Raw genomic sequence first — 26232 nt, forward strand, 5'->3', positions numbered from 1 at the left:
TAAATTTGTATGTATATTTGGTATTATTGGCGTTCAATATGATTTGTTTTGTGAGTTAATCAGTATCGTGTTATAATCGCAGTAGTCACAGAAGAGGATATTGAAATAATATCCTAACAACTGGCAATGAAACACTGTGGAGCAGCGTACGAATTGATGCCAGTAGCGCATACAGAAGAAAAAATAAGTACCAGTAGCGTACTAAGGATGACAGAAACATGTATCAGTAGCGTACAATAGCTATATGTATGTTGATTTCAGAGAGTCATTAGTCACATGAAGAACGTACTAGTAGCGTACTAGCGATGTTGGAAACATGTACCAGTAGCGTACAATAGTTTTTTTTTTTTTTAACTCTAATATTTATTTAGGCCCAACCGCAAAGCATAACGGGGCCGAATATCTTTTGGAGTAGGGAAAAGCCAGCTTGAGTAGAGCCTGTATCCCGACTGCTCCTCCTCAAACAGGCATAAAAACCCTCTCATCTTTTCTCTTTTATAAATACAATTTAAAAATACATATCATTTAGACCTACGGCTAACAATAACAATAATAAATAAAGTTCTTCTCTGTATGAGTAAATATCAATTCTTAATACTATTCGTTAAGGTGTGATGGTTCCTTATATCTTTAGAAATCAAAACTTATATCTATGTTTGGTGGATCATGTCTCTCAGAAAGAAGCGATGATTCATGTGTCTCTAAAAAGATCAATAAAAGAAAAAAAAAAAGGAACAGAATTAGTGTGAAACTTTTTGATGGAGGTTGTGTTGGAAAAATAAGAAGAAGAAGCAAGGAGATAATCAAATTCGATACTTGATATCTCTTAAAAAGTCATAAATAGGTATTACAAGCGCTGGGTTGCGGCTAGCAAGCGCATCCCGTACTTGCATTGTAAATGTCACTTTCTGTTTTCGGAGAGAATCAATAAGCTTGGTCCTTGCTCTGTGGTACTTAGGGCATACGAAGACTATATGATCTATATCTTCGTACCCTCCACATTCGCACAGATTACTATCGACTAAGTTTATTCGATAAAGGTGTGCGTTTGCAACATAGTGATTGGACATTAGGCGCGAAATAACTCGAATGAAATCTCGAGTTAAATCTAACCCTTTGAACCAAGCTTTTGTAGACACTTTGGGCGAAATCGAGTGCATCCATCGCCCAAGATCGTCTTTATCCCATTTTTCCTGCCAGTTTGCCAGGGCCAGTTGTCGAGGCAGGTGAAAATACTCGGTATAGATGATCGGTCTATCAAATATATCTCCTTCTATGGCACCCCTTTTCGCTAATAAATCAGCTTCTTCATTGCCTGGGATTGAGCAATGAGAGGGGACCCACACAAAGCAGATAATGAAAGACCGATCAACCAGCACTTCTAATATCCGTCTAATTTCCGGAAGGAAATAGGACGGGTGCTTGACCGGTTTAATCGATCGGAGAGCTTCGATAGAACTGAGGCTGTCCGAGAAGATGAAATAATTGCCTGGTGTCTTGAGCTCGATAATTCGCAGTGAATTGTGTATGGCAGCTAATTCAGCTACATATATGGAGCAAGGCTGTGCCAGTTTGCGGGATATGTGATGATCTGTGTTAAAAACGCCATATCCGGATTGTCCATCCATCACAGATCCGTCCGTGAAACAGGAGTTCTGTACTGGGAGGTGGCCGAATTTTGCCGAAAATATTGATGGCACAACTGTTGGTTTAAGGTGTTCGGGAATTCCATGGATTTCTTGTTTCATCGTCAAATCAAATACAACAGAAGAATTGTTGAGCGATGTTGAAATCTCACGGGATGGAGCAACAACCGAAGGGTTTATCTCCATGGTCATGAACCGCTGGTATACTGACATACAGGGTTTCTGAACAACTTCCAAACACCTCTCATAGTTCTCGATTATCATTGGGTTTGCTATCTCCAATCTGATGAGGAAACGAAGAGCCAACTCGAATAGCCTCTCTTTGAGTGGTAGTACTCCCGCAATGACCTCTAGGGACATAGTATGTGTCGATTGCATGCAGCCTAGAGCGATACGCAAACAACGGTATTGTATCCTCTCTAGCTTCAGCATGTGTGAGGCTGCGACTCCTCTGAAGCATATGCTGCCGTATTCTATTACGGGGAGAATAGTGGTTTGGTAGAGTCGTATTAAATCCTCTGGATGCGCTCCCCATGATGTTCCTGTTACCATCCGAAGAAAATTAATTCTCGGTTGGCATCTTTGCTTCAGGTAATTGGCATGTTTTTCCCATGTGCACTTAGAGTCATACCATACTCCTAGATACTTGAAGCTAGGTGACTGAGTGATGGGTATTCCGGACAGAACTAGCTCGAAGCGAGGTGGTGGTCGCTTTTTTGAAAAGACTACCATCTCCGTTTTTTCAAGCGAGAATTCGATTCCAAGACAACTGGCCCAACCGGTCAGATTATCTAGCGTATTTTGCAGGCTGTTTTTCATGTCTACAGCTAGAGTCGCCGTGACTGATACAACGCAGTCGTCAGCTAACTGGCGCATTATACAGCCGTCCGTCAAGCATGTGTCGATGTCACTGATGTAGAAGTTGTACAACAGCGGACTCAGACAAGAGCCTTGGGGGAGACCCATGTAGCTTGTTCGTGTTATTGTTGAAGAACCGTGGTTGAAAAGTAAATGCTTTTCAGACAGCAGGTTGATCAAAAAGTTTGTTAATATAGGGGAGAATCCTCTCTGATGCAGTTTCTCGGAAAGAATTTCGATTGAAACTGAATCAAATGCGCCTGTGATATCCAGGAAAACCGAGGTCATTTGTTGTTTGCTGCCAAGAGCCATTTCCGCTTCTGTGGCTAGCAATGCCAGGCAATCGTTAGGGCCCTTGCCCCTACGGAAGCCGAACTGGGTCTCTGATAGTTGGTTAGTTGTTTCTGCCCAGTTGTCAAGTCTACGCAGGATCATTTTTTCAAGCAATTTGCGTATGCATGAGAGCATCGCAATCGGCCTGTACGAGCGGTGATCTGCGGCAGGTTTGTCTGGCTTTTTGATTGCGATAATCTTAACCTGTCTCCAAGCTTCCGGAATCATATTGTTCCTGATAAGCTTATTAAACAGTTTAAGAAATCGTAGCTTGGCCGAGTCCGGCAGGTTTTTCATCAAATTAAATTTGATCCTGTCCGGTCCTGGAGCCTTGTTCTTGCAAGACGCGAGGGCAATTGAAAACTCCAACATGGTAAATTCTGATTCTTCAATAGCTGTTGTATCGCTAAATTTTTGCTGTGATGGGACAGCGTCTGGGCATACCTTTTTCGCGAAATCATAGATCCAACGTTCAGAGTATTCATTAGCCTCATTACTGTCCGACCTATTGCGCATTTTTCGAGCCGTATTCCAGAGATAGCTCATAGAAGCATCTCTGGGTAACGAGCTTATGAAATTTTGCCAGTATGATCTTTTTTTCAGTTTGTGTAGCTTAGACTGTTTTATTTCCAGCTCCCTAAACTGATCATAAAGCTCAATTGAACCACCATCCCTGAATGCTATGTATGATGCTTTTAGAGCTTTTTTTATCTCGGTGCATTCTTTGTCCCACCATTGCTTGTTGGGACGAATTTTCAACTTGTTCTCAGGGGCAGGTCTCTTCTGAGATTGCAACGCGCTATCTAGCACTAATGTTGCAAGGAAGTTGTATTCGTCGGATGAAGAAAGCTCATCCGTTGTTTCGAGACCCTGGGATATTGTGTTCGAGAATTTTTCCCAATCAATATTCCGGGTAAGATCATACTCTACTTCGACTGTGGTAGCAGAATGGAGCCTGCTCATAATCGAAATACTGATTGGCAAATGGTCGCTACCGTGGGGATCTTGAATAATCTCCCATTTGCAGTCCAAAGCCATTGAGGAGGAACACATCGACAAGTCTAATGTGCTCTCTCGTATTGGAGGCCTTGCAATTCTCGTAGCTAACCCAGGTATGTTCAATAAGGTCATATCGAAGTCATCGAGAAAGCTTTCAATAAGAACAGCGCGGCTATCATCCCTGGGTGCGCCCCACGCCGTACCGTGAGAATTGAAATCTCCCAGGATGAGGCGTGGAGACGGAAGCAGTTCCGTTATTTGTGACAGCTGCAACCGGTTAATAACCGCTCTAGGCGGAATGTAGACTGATGCGACAGTGAGGCCCTCCCCAGCAATTGTTATATGGCAAGCAACAATTTCTATTGCATCAATTGCTGGGAGAGGAATTCGGAAGAATGGGTAGCATTTTCTGATACCAAGGAGCACTCCGCCATAAGAGTTTCCTCGGTCTAAACGGATGACATTGAAGTCTTGAACGGCAAGTGTCGTATCAGTTGACAACCATGTTTCAGATAGCGCGAAAATATCGCATTTGCTATCGTGAAGCAGGAGTTTAAATTTATCTAATTTGGGGATCAAGCTTCTACAGTTCCATTGTATGATCCTTGTTGTCGATTCGTCACTTCGGCTGTCTGATTTAGACATCGAAGGATACGAACGCGAGGAGGGGCCATTTGGTGCTTAATTGCTTACCCAACATGCAAATTGTTGGAAGCCAAGCCGAAATCATACTCTTGAGGGAATCAGATAGACCAAAAGTGGTAAATATCCATTCAACGATCATTTTGAATGAGATACGTCCATCAGTGGTCGGTATTTCAGATTCCGATGTCTGTTTTTTGGCGGAAGCAGATTGTTTTCCTGGTAGTTTGGGAAACTCTTTATCGAAATTGTTACCCTCAGGATTAAGCTTGAATCCTGGAGGTGCCGGCTTAGCAATATTTTGCTTGGAAGGTGGACCACTTGGGGTATCTATATGTGTTTTCTTCTGCTCCTTTCTAGGAAGCTTGGGGGAAGATACGCTTGGTCGTTTACGCACGGCTCCACTTGACGAAAGAGGTTGATATACCTCTTCATCATCATTGGGATCGTCATGTTCCAAGCTGGAATATGGGTTTTCCTGTTGCTGTAAGGCAGTCTTAAGCATCTGTGCAAATGACTGCTTACAGCGTTGTTTTGTCGATTTTTTTAACGCTTCTGAGCGTTGTTTATATTTTGGACACGCCTCGACTTCATGTGGTTCACCACCACAAAGACAGCATTTTGTCTCTTGATCGCCGCAAGCGTGGTTAATCTCGGAGATTTCACCACACTTGGAGCATTTAGGTTTCTTGTTGCAGTAGGTCTTCGTGTGCCCTAACTGCAAACAATTCGTACACGTCATGACTTTTGGAAAGAAAAGTCTCACGGGTAGTCGAAGCTTGTGGAGCTCGACAAAATCCGGGAGTACTTTTCCCTCAAAAGTCACTCTAAACGAGTCATTTGGGGAATAATTGCCCGTATTATCCTTCGAATACATTCTCCTGCATTCGAGGATTTTTATTTCAGGAAGGGATGGATTTTTAAAGCATCCAATACCTTTCACAACATCCTCTTCGGTGAGGTCAGCCTCGGTTATAACACCCTCTATTTCAACTACGCGTGCCGGTATATAAACGCGGTACTCGATATTGAAATTTGGATCCTGGACGACAGCATTTACTTGTCGGGGATCCGAGAATGTTGCCTTGAGTCTATCCGCTTTGACCTTGTAGACCTCGGTCAAGCTCGAATACTTTTCCTTTAGAGTTTTGCATATCTGTAAAACTCTGAGAGGCTTGTTTTTGGGTCGGAAATACACGACCCAACGTAGACCAGGTTGGTTAACCTGATACATTTTAACCCGAGTTGACTCATCTTTACTGGATGGGATAACCGGGGCAGTTTTACGGGGTCTTTTACGCTTTTTAACGACATCGAAAAAAGCGTTATTTTCATTATTCGGGATGTCAGAAAAATCCATCCCGGGCTCGTCACCTTCTGAGCAAGATGAGATGTCCGGTGGAATAGGCAATCCACCTACCGCCATAGCGGTTGTGAACTATATGCCGCTACTAATTAATATATGGAATATATTGAAATACTTATATATTTAAAGCTAAAGAGTATGACTATATATAAATAGGAGAGGAAATACGAAATCGAAATATATCTGTATGTATATATGGAAATAAAAAGTTTAAAAAAAAAAATATATAAAGGTTGTGTCACTTATCTTTATATGTATGTGAATCAGCAGCACTGCTTGCGCTGTCTCTTCAACTGCAGAGCGGCGACGCCGTACGCTTTCCTCCCGTCAGGGTTCCACAGCACACGCGCCAACTAACCACTACCACAGCTCCGTACTCCTCTGCTGCGGGAATCGACCTACGCTGATGCTGGACCAGCACGACACCTTTCAGCACTCGCGCCAAAACAAGCACGACTCACCACCTTCACACGCGCACGCAGCAATCGCGCCGCTTAGCACCACTACCACTGGCGCTGTTCGGCAGTCGGGGCTCCCCCACCAATAACGACGCGTATTCGCACGCCACACAACACCAACGCTAGAAAGAAGCGAGATATTAATTTCGGTAATTCACAGAGCACTCAAGAAAAACGACTTTCCTGCTCGGCTGCCGAAAAGACTATCAGCGTACAATAGTTATACGGATGTTGAGTTTGAAGAGATACGACAGTCATATGAAGAATGTACCAGTAGCGTACCAAGGATGTCGCAAACATATACTAATAATATACAATAGTTAAAAGTTATAGTATATAAGAAACGCACTAGTACTATATGAATGAAGTATGCAAGATTATGTCGGAATATTTATTTTTATTTGAGGTATAAAGAGCGCCAAAGAACTCAATTATAAGCATTTTCGCTTCTTTGTTATGAAGAGTCGATTTGTAATTGGTTCATTCGTCTTTTGTTCAAAAAAAAAAATCACAAGAAGGTTGTATGCAAAGCCACGACCGCAAGGTTGAAGTAGAATACTTTTACAAGAAAGATAACCTGGCTGCTTGCGTGTCAGTCATTTTTTCTAGTACATAAATGTTGACCGTTCATTGGCAGTATTGTAATTTCTTTTTGTCTGATATATTGAATGAAGTTCATTGGATATTTTTAAATTTTGTGCAAATGAGAAGTTGAAGTGCTGCCGAATTGTAATATGCACATTTAATACGACATCATTAAATGGGAACGGAACAAAGGCTACGGTTATGCAGAACGCGAATGCCGGCGCGATGCGATTCGCCTTACCGTGGTGCAATGTACAGCTCTTTTCAAGGCGAAGTAGAGCTATACATTTCAACAGATTTCGTCTTGCCGAATCGCATCGCTCCGTTATTTGCGTTCTGCATGACCGTAGCCAATCACTAAGCGACGCAAACACGTCATAATAGTCAGAGTATGCATGTAGATGAAGATAATTAACTTTGGATTATAGCGCAAAACGAGAAAATATTAACTCTTCAAATAATCATTTGTGTTCTTCAAATTTCAGTTGTCCAATTTAATATCCGATGAAATGTTTGTTTATTATCTGATGAAGCTATTATATAGGCCAATTGATGCATTCCCAATTTACTAGGTCCATAACTCTGCCGATCGTGCTTGGGAAAGCGTGGTATAACGACCAATCAGAGGTCGAATTTTGTGTTTTGACAAGGCTTAAGAGTTTTCAATAGTACAATAGTTCGAATGATAAAATTGCAAATAAGTGTGTTATTTGTTCTCAAAAGAACAATTGTTCAACTCAAAATCGGATTTACGCAATCGCATCTCTGTAATATTACCGACAATAATATTCTTCTGAACAAACTGATACAACTTTCCCATTAGGCCTCTGCCATAATAGACGCAAAAAGCGACGCGAACCGATTCGCTCAGCTGTAGGTTAATGTACAGCCATCAGTAGAGCTGTGCATTAACCTACGGTCGAGCGAATCGGTTCGCGCCGCTTTTCGCGTCTACTATGGCAGAGGCCTTAGAGAAAGTTGCTGACTGATGTATTCACTTCATGCAAGCCTGCTGCTGATGCTTCCCGCTACCACACTGGAACAGCATTTTAGTGAAGGGAGTGTCGTTGCATTAGCTGACCCTGCTACTATCGATGCTGATATACCCACTGCAACAGCTACGCTATGCATAGCCATGCCACAGTTGTGGCCGCTATACGCTGGCCCAACTGCTGAGCACCTGCAACGTTATCCGTAGCCATGCCACAGTTGTGGCCGCCATTAGTATCCGCTGTACCTGCATCTGCTGGCCCTGCTGCTATCGATGGTGAGATCCGCTGAAACTGCTACGCTTATTCGCAGCCATGCCACAGTTGTGGCCGCTATCCGCTATCGATGGTACCCACTGCTCACTCCCGCTGCTGCTAAGAGAGGACTGCTGTCGTCGCTGTTCAGAACTACTATGAGTGGCTTCGACTAAAACAGGCTCTTATATAGGGATGAAAATAGGAATGAATTATTTTACGTATGTGGTGGAATGATATAACTTGAAAAATATGTGTGACCAAGGTTGCCACATTTATATCTGTATTTTTCTTTGAAAACATCTGTATATCTGTATCTCGGGCCAAAAAATCTGTATTAAAAATCTGTATCGAGCAAACTCAGAATGTTGGATGTAAAAATTTTTACTTGCAGAACATATTTAAACAAATTAATACTTCTCTACGTGATGTTTATACAGGTTTTCGTTAAATTTATTTTTTAAAGTTTTCGTTAACTTAATATTAGTATCACCTCCTTGGTCTGCAACGTAGCTTTCAGCTTTTATAGTTGAGATCATTAGCTTAGGGGCCATGCAATTTCTGGTTCAACTGTATATTAAAAGTATGCGTTTTAAACAAGCAGAAGAGTGTGGATTTATTTAAAAAATTCTCACGAATGATCTGTAATGGAAACTTGAAATTACCATCCCGCCTAATGGTGTTCAACAGCTCAGACCAAGTAAAGTCATTTGTTTCAATGAATCTTCCGGACAAAAAGTTTTTTTCAAGCGTGCGAAATTCGTTAGACAGCCCTTGTCAGTCAGTTACTGTTAGGAATTTGGGTAATTGTCGCATCAAATCGTTAAAATTTTCCAATTTCACGAACGATTTAAGATTACTTAAAGCTGTCATTTTTACAACGGGATCGGTGAAATCGCACCACTTTGCAATTTGTTCTACGAACTTTGAATAGAAATCCTTACAAATATTTCGAAACGTTCATTTTCGCGCTGCGTTCAAGTCACATTCCACTTCTTATTCATCGATACCTACATAATCCTCATGTTGTTTTTTTTACAAAACTTTGAAAATTGTATAATCGAATCGTACCTTTGAAATTGATTTCAGTTCGTCGGTATAACAAAAAAATCTGTAAAATCTGTTTTTTTTGCAATATTCTGTAATTCTGTAATACAGATTCTGTATTGCTTTTTCAGCTCAAAAATCTGTAAAACACAGAGAAATCTGTATATGTGGCATCCCTGTGTGTGACTTCATTCTGGTTCAGAGCGATCATTTGATAAGCTCCACCTCTTTTTTCAGTTTCTAAAGTTTTTCCTCAGTTTCGTAGCTCGGATGCACAAAAATGATTTCTTGTGAACATTCTGTCGAGCCGGACCGATAGCACTCTCATTGAAGCAACAAAATAACATGTTTTGTGTCGTGTTGTGCAGCTTGGATGAAGAAAATATTCCCGTCCCCATGTCGCATGTAAGCAGATTATTGCGATCAGTAGATAGTAGATAGTGTATCCAGCGAATAAACACCGATGGTGCTCTCACACACGCAACGGCTTTAACCCGTATCTTATTGCGGTTTGTAACATCAAGCGATTTCGTTTGCTCGCTGTTGCGTGTTGCATCATGTTGCAACTTGGCAGCTGGGAGACGACGAAATTCTGTTTATGCTGATTGATTGAATCGACTTCATATTAGCTCTGCATAGTCGAACTAACTGCTTTTGTGAATGCGTACTAACAGGGCAGTTTATTATTCAATGTCGGTTATGCTGATCGCAGCCTTTGCGCTGCCCCTACAGTGGGGAGTTTACTAAATAAAGTAAAAATTAGACAACTACAACAGAATTTGGTTGCATCCCGCACAGAATGTCTGCTTGTGTTGATGCCAGAAAATTATTAACCTTCAATTATTTGTTTATTTGCCTTCAAAAAAGCATTTTGCTGTTCAAAATCGGTTGCTAATTACAACCTTTGAGCTGCCCTAACATTGGGGGAATTAAGATACACGGACAACATGCACTGTGGAAGCTATTTCATATTCAGTAAATTAGACGGGTGCGACAAATTTAAATTGCTAGGATGCAACACAGAATGCTTGCTTGCGTTGACAAAAATGATTAACTTTCAATGACTTGTTTATTTGCCTTCAAAAAGGCATTTTGATTTCCAAAATTGGATTTCCTGATGGCAATCTTCATGCTGCCCCAACACGGGGGGAATAATGGCTGTCTGGCGACACACGCTGAGAAAACCGCGCTGCTCCTGAGACGTGGTGACCAATCACAGGGCTAGTGCTGCTATTAAGGAAGGACGTCTGCTGTTGTCGCTGTACACCCGCTGAGAAAAACCGCGCTGCTCCTGAGACGTGGTGACCAACCACAGAGCTAGTGCTGCTGCTAAGGAAGGACGACTGCTGTTGTCGCTGTCTAGAACTGTTATGAGCGGCTCCGGCTGAAACAGGCTCTTATATAGGCCAAATAGCATGTTTTCAATTGCAAGGTATATGATCCTGTCGACCGTGCTTGGGAAGCAAGCATATAACGACCAATCAGAGGTCGAATTTTTCGTTTTGACAAGGCTTGACTATTTTCAATAGTACAATAGTGTGAATAATAAAATTACAATTATCTTATTTTGGGAAGAATCTTAGAAGATTTTCCAATCTATTGCTGCAAGAACGAAGGAAATCCATCGAATACTAACCGATTTATTAGCATTTGAAATTGGACATATTTTTCACTTTTTTCGGTTTTAGATTTTCATTTCACATCCCTATGTAGCCGAACTTCCTGAGAGAAGTATTCTACTTCAAAAAAACAAAAAATTAAGATTTGTATTGAAGCGATTAGAAGCCTACGTTTTGTGTGTTGACTCGAATTTTTTAGTTCTGAAATTTAATACCTAAATCCAAGCTTATGTTTTTATTAAAATAATACAAATAACTATAAATGTCTGTTGACTTGACTGTTTTATTCACAGATGGAAGAAGCACGTCAAATACCATGTTTCAGATGGGAGTCCATTGAGAACCAGAAGTTGTCTCAGGAATGGGAGATTTGGAAATGCTCATTGGAGTGTTATTTCGAAGCATATGCTATTAATGACCAGAGAATGATGAAGGCAAAACTGTTGCATCTCGGTGGAGTTGAGCTTCAGCGAGTATTTCGAAGTTTGCCTGGTCATGACAAGGTGCCATTGGTTGCTGTTAATCCACGAGTGTATGATTTGGCAATAGAACTTTTAGATGGATATTTTCAGGCAGGCCGGCAATACGTGATCGAAAGAAGAAAATTACGACAGATCAAGCAACTAGAGTGTGAAAAGTTTTCACATTTTGTTATGAGACTACGACAGCAAGCTAAAAGCTGTGGATTCAAAAAACATAGTAGAGAAGTTAGTGAAATTTTACAGGAAATGAAACAGAAACAAATCTTCTTCGACTTTCCACACTGCATAAATTTACTGTAACCACTTTGCTGGTCACCGAATATTTCCCTCGCTTTCTTGCTGCTCCTCGCGACTTCTTGGCACTAGAACAATACCCCTCTCGGTGTCCCATTTGACCACAATCGGAACACTTATGGCTTCTGAAGGTACAATCTCGATCATAATGTAACGAACCACAAAACCAACACGGCGATTTTGGCTTGTTTTTGTTTTCACTTGCATCGGTTTTGGCTGCCACATATCCTGATTTCCTAAAACGTCGCCCATTGAATTGCTTCACTGCATTCACATGACCGAAATTAGAAGTACACTCAATCATTGCATTATCATGTCGCAAGTTGACCAATCTTTGACTTTCCTCCGATAACTGCTCGAGAGTAACGTTGTCTCGTTCTTCGATTTTGGAAAAAAGTCTGGTTCGTATTTCGGCATCACTTTCAGATTTAAGCCCACACACATATATCTGGCACTTAAACTCTTCTTCGGTGAGCTTTCCTAGTTCGAATTGGACACAGGATTTATTCACCCGGCAAGCGAAGGCAATGTGGTCCTCCGTTGGGTTTTTGGAAACTTGGAGACATCTATACCGTCGGCTGATAACAGATTCTTTGGCGCCAAAAAGTCCCTTTAGTTTTTCTACCGTTTGGCCGAAACTAAAATCTTTTGGTAGCTTCGGAAGTATGAAGCTGACATACCTCTCGTGTTCCATGGCACCCATTTTCCGTAAAAGTAGACGTACCTTGGCCTCGTCATCTAAACGAGAAGCATCCTTTTCAAATAGGTCGTCATACCGCGAATACCAACCTGCGAATGTTAAATTACTTTCTGCCTCATAGTGGAACTCTTTAATAATTCCCGCAAGAGAATCCAAAATTTGTTCGGGATTAGGTGGAACTTGCACGTTGATTGATGACGCTATATTATGGAATAATGCTTGTTGTCGTTCTTCGCTCTGAAGGAATCGTTCTTCTGACCGCTGTTAATTCTGCTGTTGTCGGAGAAAAAGCTGATTCAACTGCTGCTGGTACTGCAACTGTTGCTGCTGCATCATGTGCATCATCTGTGCGAGGAGGTTATCCGACGAAAGTGGTGCTTGCTGTTGATGGAAAGCCGACTGATTAAAATGTCCCGCAGGACCGCTCTGCTGCTGCTGGGTTCGTTGGTGGTCCGCATCGCGGTAATGCGGTTGGTCGTCTTCCATACTCTTCACTCTCCGTCTTTTACGCGTGGGTGACGGAATTGTTGGTTATCTTTCAAGAAACCAAGTTATCTCGCGAAAACCGTTAACAAAACCGACACGATCGTCGCCACTTTGGAGTCCTCCGTTGGGGCCTTCAAAATACGGTATGTCAAACGCGGATTTAACAAATTAAAATCAACATTTATTACTAAAATATCGTGACTCGACGACTGCTTAAAACGGAAGCCAACAACTAACAATGACCATTGTTCTTCTCCTCATATACGCGCCTACCAGCATCGTCGTAGTGACAGAAACTGTCTTTCAAGAGCTCAGCGTCGTGGGGAGTGCACTCACAAATGGGGGGCACTCCGACAGCTACAGTCGTCTCCAACACGAACAAAATCGAACAAAAATAAGCAAACTCCCGTGAACTAAAAACTCAATTTCAAGCTTACTTTTAGAAAGCCACGTTTCTAATATTTGATAAGAAAAATAATTTAAAGAAAAAAACAACTAAGATAATTACAATACCCCTTACACTTTACATTCACAAAATGGTATGAGATAACGACATATGTTCATCATCACGATTGTCAGGCCGTTTACATGCATGCACACTTGATATTTATGAGATAACGACAATTACGTTCATCAACACGATCATCGCAGCTAGTGATTATCCAAGGGGGATCTATCTGTCAAATATCGCGTAACCAACATTTTTGGCAACATGGCGTCTGATTGTTTTGGTTTTTGTCGTTTGCGATTTTGACCAAAACAATCAGACGCCATGTTGCCAAAAATGTTGGTTACACGATATTTGACAGATAGATCCCCCTTGACTCCATTAAAGTTACCACCCATTAAACGGTGATGACGCTCATCTCGTACCGTAAGTGTAGACAGACACCCAGGCTGTGGTGGGTTTCAGTCCCACTCCGATCATCAACCTTTCAGGATGTCGTCCTTTCCACTCCGTCGTCCTCGCTGCGAAGTTACACCGAGTGGTCTCCGACGAGGCAAGGTGCCACGCTGGTTTGGCGTGATTAATAATGTTAGCGGAGCGGTCACCCCCGGAACGTTAACTGCCCTGATGGGCGCGAGTGGAGCGGGCAAAAGTACGCTCATGTCAATGGCACTGGCTTACCGGACGCGGCGTAAAAATTTGATTCAAATTTTCCGTGGGTTTTTTCAATGTGATTTTGTATTTTAGCGGGAACCGTCGTACAGGGTGATGTGCTTGTGAATGGCCGCCCGATCGGTCCGTACATGTACCGGTTGAGTGGATTCGTGCACCAGGATGACCTTTTCGTAGGTACGCTCACCGTTGGTGAGCATCTGTACTTTATGGCGAAGCTGAAACTCGAACGAAGCGCCAACCGGATGCTGCTGAAAAGAACGGAGCTGACTAAGTGCGTCGACACGAGGATCGAGATGCTGTCCGGTGGGGAGAAAAAACGTCTGGCATTCGCTACGGAGTTGCTCACCAAGCCGGCGATTTTGTTTTGCGGTGAACCAACGACGGGGCTGGATTCGTTCAGTGCACAAAACCTCGTGTCGACGCTGCAACTGTTGGCGAAACAGGGCACTGCCATTATCTGTACGATCCACCAGCCCTCGAGTCAGCTGTTTTCGATGTTCGATCAGGTGATGCTTCTGGCCGATGGTCGTGTTGCCTACGCGGGGCATCCGAATGATGCGTTGGCGTTCTTTGAACAACACGGCTACAGTTGTCCTTCCAACTATAACCCGGCTGTGTTTCTGATTGGAGTACTGGCTACGGCACCGGGTTATGAGAAGGCATCACAGCGATCCGCCCAACGACTGTGCAACATGTTTGCGGTAAGTGAAGCGGCCCATCAGCGCGACGTTCTCATCAATCTAGAAATACATATCGCAGAAAGTTCCGATTTCAAGGTAAAGGATACGAAAAGTCTCCTCCGGAAACCGCTGTGGGTTTCGACTGTGTTCTGGTTGACCTATCGAGCTTTTTTGACGGTGGTTCGAGATCCCACGGTGCAGTATCTGAGGCTCCTGCAGAAAATTGTAAGTGGCGATCACAAAATTGAGTTCGTAGAAGATTCTCCGTTCGTTTTTAGGCAATCGCTCTCTAGAGATGGTCGGGTTTGATGTTTTTCAAACCCGTACCCGACCCGAACCCGAATTTTTTTTTCGGTCGAAACCCGAACCCGACCCGAACCCGAAAATTTTATTTCTTTGAAACCCGAACCCGACCCGAACCCGAAATTGTGAAACCCGAAACCAACCCGAACCCGAGATTTCATAGATTTTATAGTCGGGTTTCGGGTTTTCATACCCAAACCCGACCTGAACCCGACATTTTCAAACCCGAACCCGACCCGAACCCGAAAATATTTTTTGCACAAAACCCGAACCCGACCCGTACCCGACACTTTTAAAAATTTTCAAACCCGTCGGGTACGGGTCGGGCTCGGGTTTGAAAACCCTAAACCCGACCATCTCTATCGCTCTCATGGCAGGGCTCTGCTTCACCGGTGCCATCAAGCTAGACCAGCTCGGAGTTCAAGCCGTCCAAGGAATTCTGTTCATCTTCGTGTCGGAGAACACTTTCTCCCCGATGTACTCCGTACTGTCAGTGTTTCCGGAAACTTTCCCACTATTCATGCGTGAAACTAAATCCGGACTGTATCGAACCTTCCAGTCCATTACGTGGCCAACATGTTGGCGATGCTTCCGGGGTTGGTGCTGGAGCCGTTGATTTTCATCGTCATTGTTTACTGGCTGGCGGCACTGCGTCCCTCTTTAATGGCCTTCCTGGTGACGGTGATCGCATCCATTCTGGTTATAAATGTTTCCACCGCTTGCGGGTGCTTCTTCTCGACGGCCTTCAACTCTCTCCCGCTGGCTATGGCTTATCTGGTGCCCTTCGATTACATACTGATGATCACTCCCGGAGAGTTTATTCAACTGGGTTCGATGCCGGTTGCGATCTCCTGGATGCCGTACATATCCTGGATGATGTATGCCAACGAAGCGATGTCGATCGCTCAGTGGCAAGGAGTCACCAACATAAGTGAGTTCTATGATTAATTCTTAGTAGTTCAGCTTGAAAATGGGCAACAAATGGTGAGTTGACAACCTGGAAGGAGCGTCAAACATAGCTTCGGCCCTCACAAGTTCCTATCTCACACCTCCGCGAGTCATATGATTACACTAGACTACCGGTTGAAACATGGATACAACTGGTTGGTGTTGCCTGGGCAATGTTGTCATCCGACAATAGCTAAGTGAGAAGGTGCGACGCGATCATTGGCGCGTAAACCATATTCCGGCGGTAGAGGAAATGCTTCGCCAACCTGAGCGTCTGTTCACCAAGATGGTGCGGCTCAAAACAGCGTCTGATCTCCATGTTAGGAGCGGCTGATCAACGTCCTGGTGGCAGCGTGGGACTCTAAACAGAGCTGACACGATGGTCCCCCGGCGAGACAGGGGGTTGGGGAAGGTCCAACAAGCCGCCCCGGAAAACAACATGTTACAAACAACGTAAGAGATAATACGGATCGGAACAATCGGCATAGACCTAGGCAACGAAATAAGGACTACGATTGGAAACTTGGGACATGGAACTGCAAATCGCTCTGCTTTCCAGGATGCGACAGGATAAGCTTTGACGAGCTACATCCACGCAACTTCGAAGTCGTAGCGCTGCAGGAACTTTGTTGGACAGGACAGAAGGTATGGAGAAGCGGGCATCGGGCGGCTACTTTTTACCAGAGCTGTGGCACAACCAGCGAGCTGAGAACCGGCTTCATAGTACTGGGTAAGATGCGCCAACGCGTGATAAAGGGCTGGTTCTTCAATTACAGCATCATCAACATGCACTGCCCACATGAAGGAAGACCCGACGACGAGAAGGAAGCGTTCTACGCGCAGCTGGAGCAGGTCTACGATAGCTGCCCGCGACGGGACGTGAAAATCGTTATTGGGGACATGAATGCTAAGGTAGGCCGGGAGGCAATGTACAGACCGGTAATCGGACCAGATAGCCTGCATGCCGTGTCTAATGATAACGGCCATCGGTGCGTAAACTTTGCGGTCTCCCGTGGTATGGTAGTCCAAAATACCTTCTTCCCCCGCAAAGATATCCACAAATCCACCTGGAGATCACCCGACCAACAGACAGAGAACCAAATCGACCACGTTCTAATCGACGGCAGGTTCTTCTCCGACATCATCAACGTTCGCACCTACCGCAGTGCGAATATAGATTCGGACCACTACCTAGTAGCTGTGTGCATGCGCTCAAAACTATAGACGGTGTATAACACCCGCCGAAGTCGAACGCCGCGACCAAATATTGAACAACTGCGGGACGCCGAGGCTGCACAGGAATACGCGCAGCAGCTGGAGGCAGTGCTACCCACGGAAGAGCAGCTTGGCGCAGCTACCCTTGAAGATGGCTGGATGAGCATCCGATCCGCCATAGGTAGCACTGCTGTAGCGCTACTAGGTACAAGGGCCCCGAATCATAGAAATGACTGGTTTGACGGCGAATGCAAACGGTTAGTCGAGAAGAAGAATGCAGCACGGGCGAGAATGCTGCAACACCGCACGAGAGTGAACGTGGAACGATACCGACAGGCACGGAACAGCCAAAACTCAGTCCTCCGAAGGAAGAAGCGCCAGCAAGAGGACCGAGATCGCGTAGCGATGGAAGAGCTGTACCAAGCTAACGACACTCGGAAGTTCTACGAGAAGCTGAACAGCTCCCGTAAAGGCTTCGTGCCGCAAGCCGATATGTGCAGGAGCTTGGACGGCAACCTCCTTACTGACGAGTGTTTTTTTTTTTTTTTTTTTTTTTAAAGGTGGCGGGGAAATCTGCAAACAGACACCTGAGAAGAGAACTCAGGGTGTGGGGATGAGACTAGGGGAGAGATGCTGGGGTAGTTACACTCCCCCAGACACCTACTCATCCCTGTCCCGACCCACTAAAACCCCTCCAGTCTCCAGCCCTGGTCTTCCCGGAACGACGGTTAAGTATTACGTCGGGAAGTGGCTTTTGTGCGTGATGCACCCTCTTTACTCTTATAACCTCCTAGCTAACTACCTGGAGACTGGTAATTAGCTACCACTGGCGTGTTGGTGGTTGACCCGCCACACACGTTGCAGCTCCAGAACAATCTGAGAGGCGGCCGCACAGACCGCGTTCCAGATGTCCGGGTCGTCGCACATCCTCCGGACTAGATTGTCCGGAGTAGTGCCAGGCCCGCTCACAGCCATCATGTTGCTCCTCGCTTTTACGAAACGGGGGCATACGAAGAAGACGTGCTCAGCAGTCTCCTCCTCCTCCACGCACTCGGGACACATGGGGGACACCGCGTGTCCGAACCTGTGCAGATATTGCCTGAAACAACCATGGCCTGACAGGATTTGTGTCAGGTGGAAGTTCACTTCGCCATGTCGTCTCCCGACCCAGCCGGATATCTCCGGTATGAGTCGGTGCGTCCATCTGCCCTTTGTGGAATTAGACCATTCCCTCTGCCAACGGAGCATCGAGAATGACCTTCTGGTACCTCGTATGCCCCTTGTGTCACGTTGGTCGAAACACTCTCTGTCCTCCTTGATGGCGATGCTGATAGGCATCATGCCGGACAAGACACATATTGCATCGTATGACACCGTACGATACGCACTCGCAACTCTCAGGCACATGAGCCTGTAGGTACTTTCCAGTTTGCCACGGTAACTGTTAGTACCTAGCGCTCTGGACCACACTGGCCCACCATACCTAAGTATGGACGAAACCACGCTGGCAAGAAGTCTTCGCTTGCTGCCATAAACCGCTGAGCTATTGGACATCATACGAGATAGTGCTGCAATAGCCGATGAGGCCCTCTTACAGGCATAGTCGACGTGACTCCCGAACGTGAGCTTGTCGTCCACCATAACCCCCAAGAGCTTCAGGGATCGCTTCGAGGTGATGGTGCAGTCTCCGACTCTGACCACCGCCTGTTGCTCCGATTTACGGTTGTTCACAACCATGAGCTCCGTCTTATGATGCGCGAGCTCCAGTTTCCTGGAGCGCATCCAGTCCTCGACCTTGCGTATACAGTGCGCGGCCGTCAACTCGACCTCCTCGATAGACTCGCCGTAAACCTCCAGTGTTATGTCGTCTGCAAAGCCGACGATCACAACCCCTACAGGGAACTTGAGTTTTAACACTCCGTCATACATGACATTCCACAACACCGGGCCCAGGATAGAACCTTGCGGAACTCCTGCGGTAATTGGGACGCACTTCTGACCCTCCTCTGTGTCGTAAACAAGTACTCGATTCTGGAAATAATTTTCCAGAATCTTGTACAGCGACACCGGTACATGGATGCTCCTGAGCGCGAGCGCTATGGAGTCCCAACTGGCACTATTGAACGCATTCTTCACGTCGAGCGTGACGATTGCGCAGTAGCGTATTCCCCTTCTCTTGCGCTGGATTGCTACCTCCGCCGTCTTGATGACGGAAGAGATTGCGTCCAGCGTGGACCTGCCCTTCCGGAAGCCGAACTGGTTACTTGCCAGACCGTGTACACCCTCCGTGTACCTCACCAGTCTGTTGAGGATGATCCTCTCAAGCACCTTGCCCGCGGTGTCCAGCAGGCAGATAGGCCTATATGCCGATGGGTCCCCTGGCGGTTTCCCAGCCTTCGGCAATAAGACCAGTCTCTGCCGCTTCCACCTGTCCGGAAAGAGACAGTCATCCAGGCACCTCTGCATGACTGCCCTGAACAGCCCGGGGGCCGTTTTTATCGCCAGCCTGATCGCCAGGTTAGGGATACCATCCGGTCCCGGTGCCTTGCTCACCTTTAGGGATTTGGCGATCACGATGAGTTCCTCATTCGTAACCCTTGCCTCCTCCCCTGCCTCGACACGGCTGTCGTCGCTCACGGATTGGATGCTCGGCAGGTTGGCCGACCATCTCTGGTCTATGTCTGAGATACTGGAACGTCGGACGTGAGACTCGACCGCCGGAGGCCAAGGACTTGGCTCGTGGCGTGGAAAGAGTCCCTCGATGATACGCTCCAGCATCGCTGGTGATCGCTCTGCAGGCGCCAGCGGGCCTTTAGTCTTGGCCATTACGATCCTGTAGGCGTCACCCCACGGATTTGTATTGGCACTCGCACATAGCCTATCGAAGCAGGCCCTCTTGCTGGCCTTTATCGCACTCTTTAGCATCGATCTTGCCGAACTGAATGCTGCGCGGCGCTCTGTCCTCTCTTCTTCGTTTCGCGCACGCTGCATCCTCCGTCTTGCACGGAGGCACGCACTGCGAAGGTCGGCTATCGCGTCCGTCCACCAGTAAACCGGTGGCTTTCCATTCCTAGGTTGGCGAGTCCTAGGCATGGTGGCGTCGCACGCCCGCGATAGCATAGCAACTAGTTGGTCAGCAGTCGGGCGAAGCCAACTGCCCCCCTCGCGCTCCCTTCTCATTGCCTCTTCGAATACCTCGGCATCAAAGTGCGATGTCTTCCACCCGCGAACGGTCGGAGTGTTGGCTCTACCCGTTACTGACGAGTGTGAGGTGATGGAAAGGTGGAGGCAGCACTTCGACGAGCATCTAAACGTCGATGCAGTAGAGCGCGAGGACGGTATGGCAACTGATCTTGGTGCACGAGCAGAAGACATCAGAATTCCAGCCCCCGATCTTCTGTTGAACGCCGCCTACAAGGTACCCTCCCAAATACTTTGCCGTCGACTATCGCCATTTGCGAAGCGCCACCACGGATCAGATATTCGCGGTTCGGCAGGTTATGCAGAAATGCCGCGAATATAACGTGCCCACACATCATTTGTTCATCGATTTCAAATCGGCGTACGACACAATCGATCGGGACAAGCTATGGCAAATTATGCACGACTACGGATTTCCGGACAAACTGACGCGGTTGGTCAAAGCAACGATGGATCGAGTGATGTGTGTAGTTCGTGTTTCGGGGGCACTCTCGAGCCCCTTCGGAACCCGAAGAGGGCTGAGGCAAGGTGATGGTCTCTCGTGCCTACTGTTCAACATTGCCCTGGAAGGTGTCATTAGAAGAGCGGGGATTAACACGAGTGGCACGATTTTCCAAAAGTCGGTTCAACTGTTTGGTTTCGCCGACGATATTGACATTGTGGCTCGGACCTTTGTGAAGATGGCGGATACGTGCATCGGACTAAAGGCTGAAGCCAAACGGATTGGACTGGTCATCAATGCATCGAAGACGAAGTACATGAAAGGAAGGGGTTCACGTGAAGACAGTAACAGTATCAGTAACTGTTGAAGCTGAAGCAAGCCTTGAGTTTTAGCAATTATTATTACATGACAGAAATACAGTTATTCATATTCTAACCACTACCAAAGACAGACGTCTTAACTAACCCTCCAATAGGTTATGGGCTTAGTCAATGCTAGAAAATGACTACGAGTTCAAATAGCACTTCAAGTTCCAACGGAGTTTCCGGATCATCCAACATTCCAGCCATTGAACGTTTGAGAGGACGTGAAAACTGGTCGTCATGGAAGTTTGCTGCGAAAACTTTTCTTCAGCTGGAAGGCCTCTGGGATGCCATCAAGCCGAAGATAAAAGAAAACGGAACCATTGAAGCGGTAGATGAGCGAAAGGATTTACAAGCCCGATTGAAGCTAATCTTGCTCCTTGACCCTACAATCTATGTCCATATCGAAGACGCGGAGTCAGCGCGTACGGCGTGGGACAAATTGGAAACGGCGTTCGAGGACAAAGGACTCTCCCGGCAGATCGGATTACTCCATAAGCTCATCAAGACGAATTTGGATTTGTGCGACTCGATGGACGAATATGTAAATCAGGTGATTTCGACAGCGCATCAGCTGAATGGCATCGGGTTCAAATTGTCGGATCTCTGGGTTGGTATGATTCTGTTGGCTGGCCTTCCAGATGAATACCGTCCCATGATCATGGCCTTGGAAAATTCCGGGGTCGCCATAACGGGTGACTTCGTGAAAACCAAACTTCTTCAGGAGCAACCATTGCTTAGCAGCAAGAAAAACAGTCAGGCCTTCGCAACCAACAAACGAAATGAAAAATTTTCAAAGCAAGTGAAACGACCAACTTCTTCCAAGGGCCCGAAGTGCAGGAAATGTGCTCGATTTGGTCACATCGCCAGGGACTGCAAGGACGGAAGGAAAGGTGAAACATTTCACACGGTGCTTTCTACGATTTGTAAGGAGGACAAGAACGACTGGGTTTTCGATTCTGCGGCGTATGCACACATGACAAGCAATAGAGAGCTCCTAACAAATCTCGAACAAGCGCATGGCAAAGTTGTCGCGGCTAATGGTGGCACGATGGATATCGTTGCCTGCGGAATGGCAAATCTTAAACCATTGTGCAGGAATCTTCAGGACGGCGTTGTGGTGAGTGACGTGCAGCTTATTCCTGGGTTGACTGCGAATCTTCTGTCAATTAGCAAAATTGTGCAGAAGGGATATTCCGTGATGTTCAATAACAATGGCTGCAAGGTTTTCAATCTCAACGACGAGCTGGTGGCAACAGGAAGCCACTCCAACAATCAATTCAAGCTAGACCAAGCGGTGGATAGCAAACAGGTTTTGTCGTGCACCGTTGCTGGAAGTCTTGATCTCTGGCACAAACGGATGGGCCATCTTGGTATCAGAAATTTAAAGAAACTTGTTGGTGGCTTGGTGACTGGAATTTCATTGAATGATGAAACTGATGCTACGGACTGTCGTGTTTGTTCGATGGGTAAGCAATCGAAGCTGCCGTTCCCAAAAGGTGGATTTCGTGTGTCCGAGGTACTACAGCTGGTTCATTCAGATATTAGTGGACCGATGGAAATGAACTCGATCGGTGGTAACCGTTTTTACATCACATTTATCGATGATAAGACCAGACGCATCTTCGTGTACTTCCTAAAAACCAAATCAGAAGCGGAAGTGTTAGCAGTATTCAAAAACTTCCACGCCATGGCGGAGCGCCAAAGCGGAAAGAAGCTCAAAGTGATTCGGACTGACAACGGTAAGGAATACCTAAACAAAGGTTTCCAAGGTTACTTACAGAAGGAAGGTATCCGACACGAGAAGACCAACGATTACACACCCGAGCAAAACGGCTTGGCAGAGCGCGCTAATCGAACAATCGTAGAAAAAGCGAGGTGTCTCTTGTTCGAAAGCGGACTATCGAAATTTTGGGCAGAGGCTGTGTCCACAGCCGTTTATTTAATTAACCGATCGCCTACGTGTGGTCACGACCGAACCCCCGAGGAAGCATGGAATGGAAGGAAGCCCAACCTTTCACATGTTAGAGTTTTTGGGACTAAAGCTATGGTCCAGGTCCCAAAGCAAAAGCGGCGTAAGTGGGACCCCAAATCCCACGAGTGTATACTGATGGGATTCGATGAAGAAACCAAAGGCTATCGTCTGTACGATCTAAAAAGGAAGACTACAATCAAGAGCCGTGAAGTCGTTTTTCTGAACGAAGGCGTTCCATCCGAAGCAGCGTGCCCCGAAGCGCGGCGTGTCAAGCCATCATATGTTAGACTGGACATCGAAGATCCGGTTGAAACCGTGCTTGAGCCGACACTTTTGACTGCAACACCCTGCGAATCGGAATCAGAAGACGAACATGATGAAGGTGATTTAGAAGACGATAGCGAAACCAGTTCAAGTACCTTGACTGATCTTGTGCTCCCTTCGCGACAATTTTCACAACCACCTAGGTCAAAGGTGTCGAAGCGCAGCGAACGGGAGCACGTTCTTGCAGGCAAGTACAATAACATTTATGTTGATAGCACTGGCCTCCCTGGTACCTCACTTCCACAGTCAACCCCTGATAAAGACTCGAGCTCGGACTCAAGCGACTTCGCTGGTTTTTCCGATGATGAAGGCATCAACGATGGTTTCGTAGCAGTGATATCGGGCATGAATGGCGAATTCGGTAACGATCCAGTCTCACATCAGGAAGCGCTAGCCTGCGACGATAGTGATGCTTGGAAGCGTGCTATGCAGGAAGAATTTGACGCCTTGGTGGACAACAAAACTTGGACTATCACTTCGCTACCGAAAGGAAGGAAGGCAATCAAGTGCAAATGGGTCTACAAGACGAAGCGAAACGCTGAAGGCAATGTTCAACGGCACAAGGCACGTTTAGTCATCAAAGGTTACTCCCAGCGAAAGGGGGTAGACTACGATGAGACGTACGCTCCCGTCGTTCGGTATAGTTCGCTGCGGTACCTTTTCGCCCTGGCAATCAAACACGACCTTATGATTGACCAGATGGATGCAGTGACGGCTTTTCTACAAGGCGATCTCGATGAAGAGATTTACATGGAGCAGCCTCCATGTTTCACGGACAATAATCAAAAAAACGATGGTGTGCAAACTGAACAAGGCATTGTACGGCTTGAAGCAGTCAAGCCGAGTTTGGAACCAAAAACTCGATGCGGCTCTTCGACGTTTTGGCCTGAAACCAACACAGTACGATCCATGTGTATATATTGGTAACAAAGGAGGCAAAATGATGATTGTTGCAATATACGTCGACGATCTGATGATCTTCTGCAACGATCCAGCATGGAAGTACAAACTTAAGCAACATCTCTCTAGCTGCTTCCGGATGAAGGATCTTGGACAAGCGCAACACTGCCTTGGAATCCGAATCAGAAGAGCCAATGATTCCATCAGCTTGGATCAGGAAGCCTACACAGAGTCGATTCTGAAACGGTTCAACATGGAACGATGCAAACCAGTAAAGGTGCCGATGAACAGCAGTCAGAAGCTTACAAAAGAAGCGAGCCCGAAAGATAACAATGAATCCACTGCTATGAAGGACGTTCCCTATCAGGAAGCAGTCGGGTGTCTCATGTATTTGGCGCAGAGCACTCGACCGGATATTCTATTTGCAGTGAACACTCTTAGCCGGTTCAACAACAATCCCGGGGTCAAACATTGGAACGCAGTGAAGCATGTTTTGCGTTACCTACGTGGAACTTCCGGTATGAAGCTGATCTATAGAAAGGATGCAGATTCTAGCGTGGTCGGTTATTGCGATGCTGACTGGGGAGCGGATCCAGATGAAGGGAGTCCACAAGTGGCAACATCTTCATGGCACAGGGCGGTGCAATCTCGTGGATGTGCAAGAAGCAATCAACAGTGGCGCTCTCAACGTGTGAAGCCGAATACATGTCCGTTTCGACTGCCGTGCAGGAGGCATCTTGGTGGCGTGGTCTGTCAGAACTTTTCAATAAAAACAACGATGAACCGATTGAGACCCGATGCGACAACCAAAGCTGCATTGCGATCGCGAAAAATGGTGGTTATAACCCGCGCACGAAGCACATTGACATACGCCACCATTTCATAAAAGACGCTCTTCGCCGTGGTGTGGTAAACCTGACGTACATTAGCACAGAGGAGCAAATTGCGGATGGTCTCACCAAACCACTGCAACGAATAAAGTTTGAAGAAAGTTGCAAGTTGATGGGACTCTCTGCGGCTTGAGGAGGAGTGTTGAAGCTGAAGCAAGCCTTGAGTTTTAGCAATTATTATTACATGACAGAAATACAGTTATTCATATTCTAACCACTACCAAAGACAGACGTCTTAACTAACCCTCCAATAGTAACCTCCCACCTCGAGTTCAAATTGGTGGTGATGAAATCGAGGTGGTCGATGAGTTCGTGTACCTGGGCTCACTGGTAACTGCCGACAACGATACCAGCAGAGAAATTCAACGGCGCATTATGGCAGGAAATCGTGCATACTTTGGTCTCCGGAGGACGCTTCGATCGAGTAGAATTCGCCGCCGCACCAAGTTAACCACCTACAAGACGCTGATCAGACCGGTAGTCCTCTACGGGCATGAGACATGGACTATGCTTATGGAGGACCAACGCGCCCTTGCGGTGTTCGAGCGGAAGGTACTGCGTACCATTTTCGGTGGACTGAAGGCGAATGAACCACGAACTGCAGGAGCTGCTTGGGGAGCCATCTATCGTCCACACCGCTAAGATAGGCAGGCTGCGGTGGGCTGGGCATGTTGTAAGGATGTCAGACGACAGCCCGGTAAAGATGGTTCTTGAAACCAACCCGTCAGGGACGAGACGGAGAGGTGCACAGCGGCAAGGTGGATCGATCAGGTGGAAGACGACCTGCGGACCCTACGCAGACTGCAGAGCTGGCGAACTGCAGCCATGGACCGAGTGGAATGGAGACGACTCTTACGTACAGCAAAGGCCACACCACGGCTTGGGACTGTTTGGTAAGGTAAGTTCAGCTTGAACAAGTTTTGAATTTTTGCAGCATGTTACGACGAAGATCCCAACCTGCCGTGTCTGCGAACTGGCGACCAAGTTTTGGCACACTACAGCTTCGAAGAGGCGCACCTCTGGCGAAATATCTGGGCAATGGTGGTTATCTATTTCGGCTTCCACGTGCTCGGATGCTTGTTTTTGTTGCGCAGAACGAAACATTAGCGA

General features: G+C 46.2%; 1 pseudogene; it reads left to right on the top strand.

Moving 5' to 3' along the window:
* The first annotated feature begins 13614 nt into the window (after positions 1 to 13614).
* On the top strand, positions 13615 to 26229 carry LOC129721124 (protein scarlet-like; annotated as a pseudogene).
* The last annotated feature ends 3 nt before the right edge of the window (positions 26230 to 26232 follow it).

The sequence above is a fragment of the Wyeomyia smithii genome, chromosome 1, assembly GCF_029784165.1.
Source record: "Wyeomyia smithii strain HCP4-BCI-WySm-NY-G18 chromosome 1, ASM2978416v1, whole genome shotgun sequence".
In the NCBI taxonomy this organism is placed as follows: Eukaryota; Metazoa; Arthropoda; class Insecta; order Diptera; family Culicidae; genus Wyeomyia; species Wyeomyia smithii.